The sequence below is a fragment of the Strix aluco genome, chromosome 4 (genome assembly GCF_031877795.1).
Source record: "Strix aluco isolate bStrAlu1 chromosome 4, bStrAlu1.hap1, whole genome shotgun sequence".
Taxonomy (NCBI): Eukaryota; Metazoa; Chordata; class Aves; order Strigiformes; family Strigidae; genus Strix; species Strix aluco.
The window spans coordinates 50191855-50200734 of record NC_133934.1 but is presented as its reverse complement, the minus strand read 5'-3'; positions in this window follow the sequence as shown (position 1 = coordinate 50200734).

Here is an 8880-nt window from a genome sequence, read left to right as displayed (position 1 = left end):
CTTTCCTCGCTCCCCCACTCCCGCTCACACTGTTACCAGTAGTGCTGTCTTTCATGCTGTACTCGTAGGCCTGGCATGAAGGGGTTCAGTAGTGGTGTGTGTGTAAAGTGTTTTAGCATTGTGGGTGCAGGGTCAGTGCTTGCTCTGCTCCTCACCTCTTCTGGTAGGAACTTTGTGAGCAAAAGAAAAAGTACCAAATGAGTGTGATCAGCTAACTTTTAGTGGTACAGAAACAAGTGCTAAATTGCAGAAGTGATCCAATCCTTTTTCTGAAGGACTTTTTAAAAAGGAACGAAAAATAATTATAATTTTTTAAAAATAAAGAATTCTGTACACCAGTGCGCAAGGCAGTAAGGTTACTATGTGAGCACTCCCATCCCATATTTTTATTCTAAAATAAGGATCTTTATTTGCTAGATAGAAGGGATTTCTTTTGAGATTGTTAATTTTCAATTTGTTTTCAACAAATGCACAAAGTCATGGCACTTTCATCTCAGCAGGTCTATTAAGCTACACAGGGATTTTAAAATGTAGACTGCTCAAAAAGCATCTGTAAATTTGAGGAAGGGGAGGGATTTATCTCATAAGCTGTAGTAGAGCTTATGCTCTACATCCAGTAGGATAAATTCAGCCTTTGAAATCTGGAGTCGTGTGGAAGGCTTCTTGCTGAAAGGTCAGAACTGTGTGTGTGCGCGCAGTGTCCCCTTGTAAATGGGAAATCTGTCTGCCAGCTCCCCAAAAGGAAGAGGTGGACGAGTGCAGTGACCCCAGCTCAGGACTGTAAAAATGGCGATCATATATGTAACTTTATATTACTTGGTTCCTGAGCAGGATCAGACTTGCAGCTATGTCTTAGTTGTGATAATAGCACAATGTCCAGCACCCAACAAAAAAAAAAATAATTGGCAGGACTTGCATCTCCCTGTCTTCAAAATGCAGAACCTGTGATTTAGCTTGAAAATCTTGATCTTTTGAGATTAATCACCTCTGTGTGTGTAAGTTCTTCAGCCAAATGCTTGTTTAATTAAGCTTCTTCCCTCCAGTTAGATAATGTGTTATCCCATCTCTCACCAATGATACATCTTTTTCCAAAACCCCCCAGATGGCTGTGGTCCCCACACTTTGTGTGTGTGTGTGTGTGTGTGTGTGACTAGAGCTTGTCCCCTCTTTGGTGCATTGTCTCAACATCAGTCACAAATGAAATGTCCTGGGGTTTGCAGATCTATTCCAAAACCTGCAGGTGGTGGCTCAGTGATACCAAAGTTAATTTCCAGTCTCCTGCTAGATGTTTCAAACTGTGAATGCCACATTTCCAATGACGTAGCCTTTGAGTGTGTTTTTAAGCTGTTCTGCTGTAGCAAGGAATCTTTCCGGCAATTTCAACCTGCTATTTTTTTTGTTTTGTTTGCAACATACCTATAGAGTGAACACTTTGTCTTAAACAGTTGTAGTCATTCTTTTTTACCGTTTTTGAATGCCCTGTGGGTTAGTCTCAGCGTGCGCACACACATGGCTTGTATTAATTGGGCTCACGCACTTGGTAACTTTCATTCAAAACAGCATCACTCTTTGCACATGCTGGTCTTTGAACATGTATGGTCGGTTGCAATTCACGTGCTGTGTTGTTGGCCCCACTTCCTGCCTTTTTATTATTGTATTCTAGGCATTTTTCTTAAATTTGATCTTTTCCGTGTGTGGCCTAAAGGAAAATACAGGATTTCAAATGAGATCAAGTTGTTGGTGTTGCAGTTTTAGATGTGAAGGATGCACTGCCACCTTTATCCTGGTAACTTCTGACCTTGGTTTGGAAGAACAGAAATGAGAGCTGCTGTTCTCAGCTGTATTCCGTGGAGGTGAGAAAATTCCCAGTAGCGGGCACAGGTTGTCCCTCCCACCGGCACACCCAGATCCATCCTTCAGAGCATCCAGTTCGTAAAGTGCTGATTTCCTCTTTCATTGGGGTTTGTCACTTTGTAAAAAGTCTGAATTCAGCAATGTCGTGCTGCTGTACCTGCTTAGTGCATTTGCCTTTCAGATGCGATTTAATAATTTCCTAGAACGGGAGAAAAATTTCCTCAGTAAATTTCCTAGAATGGGAGAAAACACGGGGTATGATTGGGATGAACCTCGGACATGGGCAGGGGCCGTGCTTTGGGATGGGAACAGGACTGGAGAGACAGCCTGAACAGCGTTTCTGCCACCAGCACCATTCTAATTGCTCTTTGGCCTGGGCACAATGCCTAAGTGGTCTGTTCACTCCTTCAGAGAAAAACATTTGCAAACAAACTTACTGCATCCCGCAGAGTCCAAGGGCTTGAGTTCAAGAGGTTAAGTTCTATTTACCAAGAGAAGTACACTGTCTAGCACAGCGCGTACACATTCACTACCCTTTTGTGCACTCTGCTCATGCCTCACAGAAGGATTCGTGCTTCAGGGATGTTTTTTTAGCTCCTCTAAGAAGCTCTAAGATCTTAGAGTTGGGAAGAAAAGGATGAGAGTGGTGTGATTTGGTGCAGTTAAATTATGTCATTGTGTCATTTGAATTTGTAGCGACAGCTTCTGTTTGAGGGCAGCTTGATTTAATAAGCAATTTACTGTGCTGTATTTACTGAAATTGCTATGTCATGCCTGCAGTTTTTACGACGGTTCCTATTACATTTTTAACATTTAAACTGCATCTGCGGTTATGAGTAGAATACTGGGATTTCCCTCTTTCTTTTCTTTTAGCGTGGATAGCTCTGGCACAGTACAGTAATGTTGTTGCTGTATCCAGATCCGATTTAGATAATTACAGTATGTTCTTCCTTGCACCTTTTGAGTATTATCAGCAGAAACGGAGGGTACGTGAGACTCAGGCTCCTTAAGTTAATGAGCAAACCAAAGGTAAAACACCACAGATTAGCAGGGAGCACCTGCCTCTGTGAAACGCAGAAAGAATTTACATTTGTGTTGCTCTGATTTACCGGGGACCAGAAAGAAAAAGCTCAGAGCAAACCTGAAAAATTGACAGCGTCTTATGGTAACTACCCAAGTGGATAACACTGATATGTTTCGGGCCAGAACTGTGTGAAGGGAGGTAAAACTGCTCCTTGTTAAGGTGGTGTCAGACTTGCATTAAATAGGTATTCAGATATGACAGCAGTGCCAGCTGTCCAACCGCAGGCAGCCACAGAATGCAATGCTATTTCAGTGACTTCGTTGGCAGTGAAAGCTCAGCTCTGATTAAATGTACTTTATTTTTTCTAGGGGCCCCCAGCTTTTCTAAATACGTTGTGGCCCAGCATCAATGTACTTCATTTGTTATATGCCCAGTTGGAAGCCTTTTATTTATGAATAGGAGCATTACTTGGATTTGCAAATATGTAGGTACTTAAAGTGGCATTTTGTTGCTGACTGTGCAAATCTTCTTTTTGTTCATTGATTATAATGGTTCTTGTGTGGCAGCTGGATTAAATTAAGACTGAAGTCTCTGGGCTAAAAGCCCTGATGGAACTTTTGTGCAAAGGCTGCATTTCTCAACCAAATAACTTTCTTTGGTGCTTCAGCAGACTGCCCAGGTACAACTACCTATTGTGGACTAAATACCTGCAAACTCACATTTCTGACGAAGCCAATTCCACAGCAGCTGTATTTTATTGCAGTCTACTTGAAAAATAACCAGCTTGGATTTAAACCAAAAAATAACATGGATGAGTCAAATCCAAGACAGCTAGACTGTGTCTAGCTTAGTGCTGCTGTGTCAGTTTGGCCAGAGCTCAGACAAAATGCCATCTTGTCCTCAAAAGGAGAGGGAGTGGCTGTGGGTCTCGGTATCCCTTGCTGCAGCTTGGGCCAAGGACTTGTGTCTCTCGAGGTCTCTACCGAGTGCAGCTTGGTGTTGGAAACTCTGACCAGTGTCTATTGTAAAACTCCAGAGTTGTAACATCACTTTTTGAGCTTCAGTGTGAAAAACCTCTCAGCCTCTTAGACCAGTCTGAAAATGTGGCCTCTCAAGCTTTAGGAATGAGAAGGTAAAATATAACTTACTGATGGTTATGCCTGCTTAGTGGGTGTAAATGCTTTAGATAATTAAAGCTGCGGCTGATGTGACCATATGTCAGGAGAACTTTTGCTTCATGCTTACACAAAATGCCTGTGCGTGGAGGGAGCATTCCCTTCAGTGAAACTGTTGGCCTTGAGTGCTCTTGTTAGGATTAGCTCATGGTAGTACCACCTCTGCAGCTCTGAATACTGAACCCAGCTCTAGGCTTTTCTCCAAAGGTTGTGATGACAAGGCAGTGGATGTGGCATGAAATAATTGGCTGCCTGTGTATGTGTTGGGGTGACATGGGGTCTGGCACAGCTGTCACCAGTCTTTTTTGGGGGAAGAGCCAGCAGGTGAGATGGAGTCATTTGCAGGGTCACGAGTTGGACCTGACACACAGATAAAGGGGAGGAACAGCAAAGGTCAGGGTCCCTCCCCATCTGTAGGTACAGCCGGTCAGCAAATGCTGCAGACAGTTGTGAAATGCCTGTACACCCTGTGGGAGATCTTAAGGGTCTGGGGCTAGGATAGTCCTAGAGGGAAGACTCAGTCAGTACTTGTTAGGACCATGCCCAGCTGCGTCGCTCACTAAACTCTACCTTCTTTTGCATCTTCGTTGCCTCATGGCAGCACCTGAGCATTTCTGTAGGTTTGCTTTATTGCAGATAAAATTCAGGCTGTATGGCTGGATGTGGGGTGTGTGTTGGAGCACAGGCAGAAGCATTCCTGGTGGTTTTGTGTTCCCGCAACAGTCATCCCTAATTACAGATCTGGCTTGGCCCAGGGGCTCTTCTAGGTGGAGTTTAAATTTGCCATTGCCATGGGCAGAAAAAGGTGCAGCAAATTACAGGTCATGACAACTTAGGATCTAGTATTTTGTTGCCTTCCTCACACTTTAGCAATAGAATTCTCTCTCTGTGTATTACCTGAAAGACTGCAGCTTCTGAGGGGACAGGGATGGCTTGTTCTCAACAGCCAACCCAGTGCAGGTAAGCTTCTAAGCATTTGGGTCAATAAATCTTGACCTCCTGTCTGCTGTAACTTGGTTTTATATGGCCATTACTTGAAGCAGAATCCAATGAACTTTGGAGTATTTGTAAACAGCATTGCAAGGAAGATGCAGGCAACAAGGGCAAAAAGCCCAGCAGCATGCTATTCCATCTTCTCCCTCACACAGTTTGAGAAGAGAGTTGAGTGAAAACCCAATTTGTTTTTCTTTATGTGAAAAAAACACTCTACATTTTGAGCATACACACGAGGCCATAAATCACTGCAAAGGTGCTGCTGAGGTCAGCGGTTGTGAAAGTGTGTAGGTAGAGGGGTGCTCAGAACAGAAATGAGAACATTACAGTACACTGACACCATGCCACAGAAGTGGAGTGGAAAGGGGCTGCAGTGGAATTGCAGCGTGAATAGCTGTAAATTTTTTAGTTAAGGTTCCTATCATATGCTTCTATTTTTAACACAGTTAAAATTAAACTCTGCAGCCAAGGCTGAGCGCTAGAAATTCTTTCTTCGTTACTTCAGCATTGCCAGCATCTTTTTAGACAACTTTCTTCTGTTCTGCAGCCTCAGATATGGGATACTTCAGCTCTACAGGATAGTGAGTATCATCTCTCCACCCTCAGAAGTGACCTCCTAAAGGACTTCAGCAATGAGTAGATGAGGTTGTTGTGACAGGGTCTGGTGTCAGCTTTTAATTTGTGAGCATTTTCCTTGGCCCTCTCTTTGTGGACGGTTACTGCTGAAAATCTGCATGAAACTGTCCTTAATTCACCCCGCCTAATGCTGTTGCACAGATGGCATCTGCAATCAGTAGATCAGGGAGCCCTGTTGTAGCTAAATATGACTTGCAAGTTGGGGTCAAAGCCTCAGTCTTAATTCTTCAGTTCCTAGCTTCGATACAACCACACTTAAAACAGCCTCCTGGTCCGCAGAATGTTCTGACATGGAAAAATATATAGGCTCTGCCTTTTATCTTGCAGACCCACCTGTGCTCTTTTTTTTTTTTTTTAATTTGTCTTTACGATAGCAGATATTAAACTTCTTGAGGCTGCAGCTTCTGTCGTACAGTTGCATCCGTCTTCCTTGCTCCATCGACTACCAAGCAAAAATAAACCAAAGCTGTTTTGCACAGTACAGAAGTCACTTGCAGAGTATTTAGACTTTGCCTTTAGCTCCATATAGGACACAGAGGAAGGCGGTGGTTCTGTTTTGGCTGCTGTATCAGGCCCTTGGCAGGCCAAAAAGGATCTGGTCATTTGATTGTATTGGTTTGATCAAAATGGTGGAAGGTGACCGATGAGCCCCTTACTGCAGGCTGCCGTAGCGGGAGCAGCATTCGCTGCCCTGCCGAGCCATCTCAGCGCTGCCAGCCAGGTCCTAGCACAGGTCCTGGCACTGCCAGCTGCCACTGCTTTGAAGTTGGTAGCTGATATCTCCACAAATGTTAAAAAGATTCATCATCTTGATCTCATTTTGACTCAAACCACTTTTTTCTATCAGAAAGAAATTTACATTTTGTGTGCGTCTGCAAAAGATTTCTTTAAAAATTTTAGAAGTGACTGTTTCATAATACACTGCAAAATTATAGACTATAGCTGCTCTTTCCCTTCCCTGGAAGGGGAAGAATATTACAATTACTCCTTTTTAATCTTTCTTGTTATCCATTCTGCCTGGTAGGTGGAGGTGAAAATAGATTGAGATTTACAGTAAATCACAGAATGGTTTGGGTTGGAAGGCACCTTAAAGAGCATCTAGTTTCAACCCCCCTGCCATGGGCAGGGACACCTTACACTAGACCAGGTTGCTCAAAGCCCCGTCCAACCTGGCCTTGAACACTTCCAGGGAGGGGGCAGCCACAGCTTCTCTGGGCAACCTGTGCCAGTGTCTCACCACCCTCACAGTGAAGAATTTCTTCCTTATATCTAATCTAAATCTACCCTCTTTCAGTTTAAAACTGTTACCCCCTCATCCTATCCCTACACACCCTGATAGAATCCCTCCCCATTTTTCCTGTAGGCCCCCTTTAAGTACTGGAAGGCCGCTATAAGGTCTCCTGGAGCCTTCTCTTCTCCAGGCTGAACAACCCCAACTCTCTCAGCCTGTCCTCACAGGGGAGGTGCTCCAGCCCCCTGATCATCTTCGTGACCTCCTCTGGGGTCCATGTCCTTCTTATGCTGGGGGCCCCAGAGCTGGACACAGTATTCCAGTGGGGTCTCAGAAGAGCAGACAGGGAGAATCCCCTCCCTCTTCCTGCTGGCCACACTTCTCTTGATGCAGCCCAGGATACTGTTGGCTTTCTGGGCTGTGAGCACACATTGCTGGCTCATAGTCAGTTTTCCATCCACCAACACCCCCAAGTCCTTCTCTGCAGGGCTGCTCTCAATCCACTCATCTCCCAGCCTGTATTTGTGCTTGGGATTGCCCTGACCCATGTGCAGGACCTTGCACTCTGCTTGGTTGACCTTCATGATGTTCATATGGCCCCACCTCTCAAGCCTGTCCAGGTCCCTCTGGATGGCCCATCCCTTCCCTCCAGCATGTCAACTGCACCACACAGCTTGGTGTTGTTGGCAACTTGCTGAGGGTGCACTCGATCCCACTGTCCGTGTCCCCAACAAAGATGTTAAACAGCGCTGGTCCCAACACTGACCCCTGAGGAACACCACTCGTCACTGCTCTCCACTCGGACATCGAGCCATTGACTGCAACTCTTTGAGTGTGAGCATCCAGCCAATTCCTTATCCACTGAGTGGTCCACCCATCACATCCGTATCTCTCCAATTTAAATACAAGGATGTTGTGCAGGACAGTGTCAGATGCTTTGCACAAGTCCAGGTAGATGATGTCAGTTGCTCTTCCGGTAGCCATTTACAGCTCTAATGCTGTACTTGTATAGATTCTACTCATATAGAACTTGACTTATGATTTTTAACAGATTTTTGTACCATATTAGCAAAGTGTAATTACATGGGAAAAGCGTGGCTAAGAAGAAGTAGCCATGAAAAAACCATTTCCCAGCAGTAGCCGTGCTACAGTAGTGGAGATCCTTCTTTTAAATATAACTTAATTATTACTCTTCCAAATACATCGTTTTGCTTTCTCTTTTTTAAGAGGCACCCACTGCAGCAGCAGGGAAGCGCAGCACAGCAGCATCAAGCTGTGCAACAAAAAGCATTGACCTTTTGGAAGCACCTTTTGGAACAATTGCGTTTTACTAAACTGAGGAAGTACTTTTAAATTAAGATTCAAGATTTCATGCAGAAGCCCTTGTGCCTTTTTGTTTCTTGCTGCCATGGCAAGAGTTGAACAGAATCCAAAATTTAAAGTTTGCTGTATAATCTAAACTTCTATTGACTGAACACTTACCCACACACTGTAAGTAAAAATGGTACTTTTTTGTTTATGATGTGAAAAGTGATAGTAAAGCCTTTGTGTGAAGTCAGGTGACAGGAAAATCCAGGGTGGTTGGTTTGGGGTTTTGGGAAGTTTTTGGAGGTTGAGGTTTGGGTTTTTTTGATGGGTCACAGTTTTTGATTGCAACCACATTACTGCTTTTTGTCAGCTGTATGACTTTTGAACTGTAAAGTTATTTTTATGTGAATAATGGGTATACATTTTATTCATTAAATGTATTTGAAAACCAGGGGATTTTTTTCCTTCTAATTAAGAGTTCACGCTTGAACTGGGAGCCAGTCTGTACAGAAACGTCCTCCTTGAGACATACATTAGCACTACTCCTCACTGCCCTCAACCTCGTCTGAGCTGGTGTCGCAAGCACCACATTTGCAAAAGGTGACTGAAGTCCCAGGGCCACAGCTGCTGTGCCTGTGACAATGTCTGCCCTGCAGGCA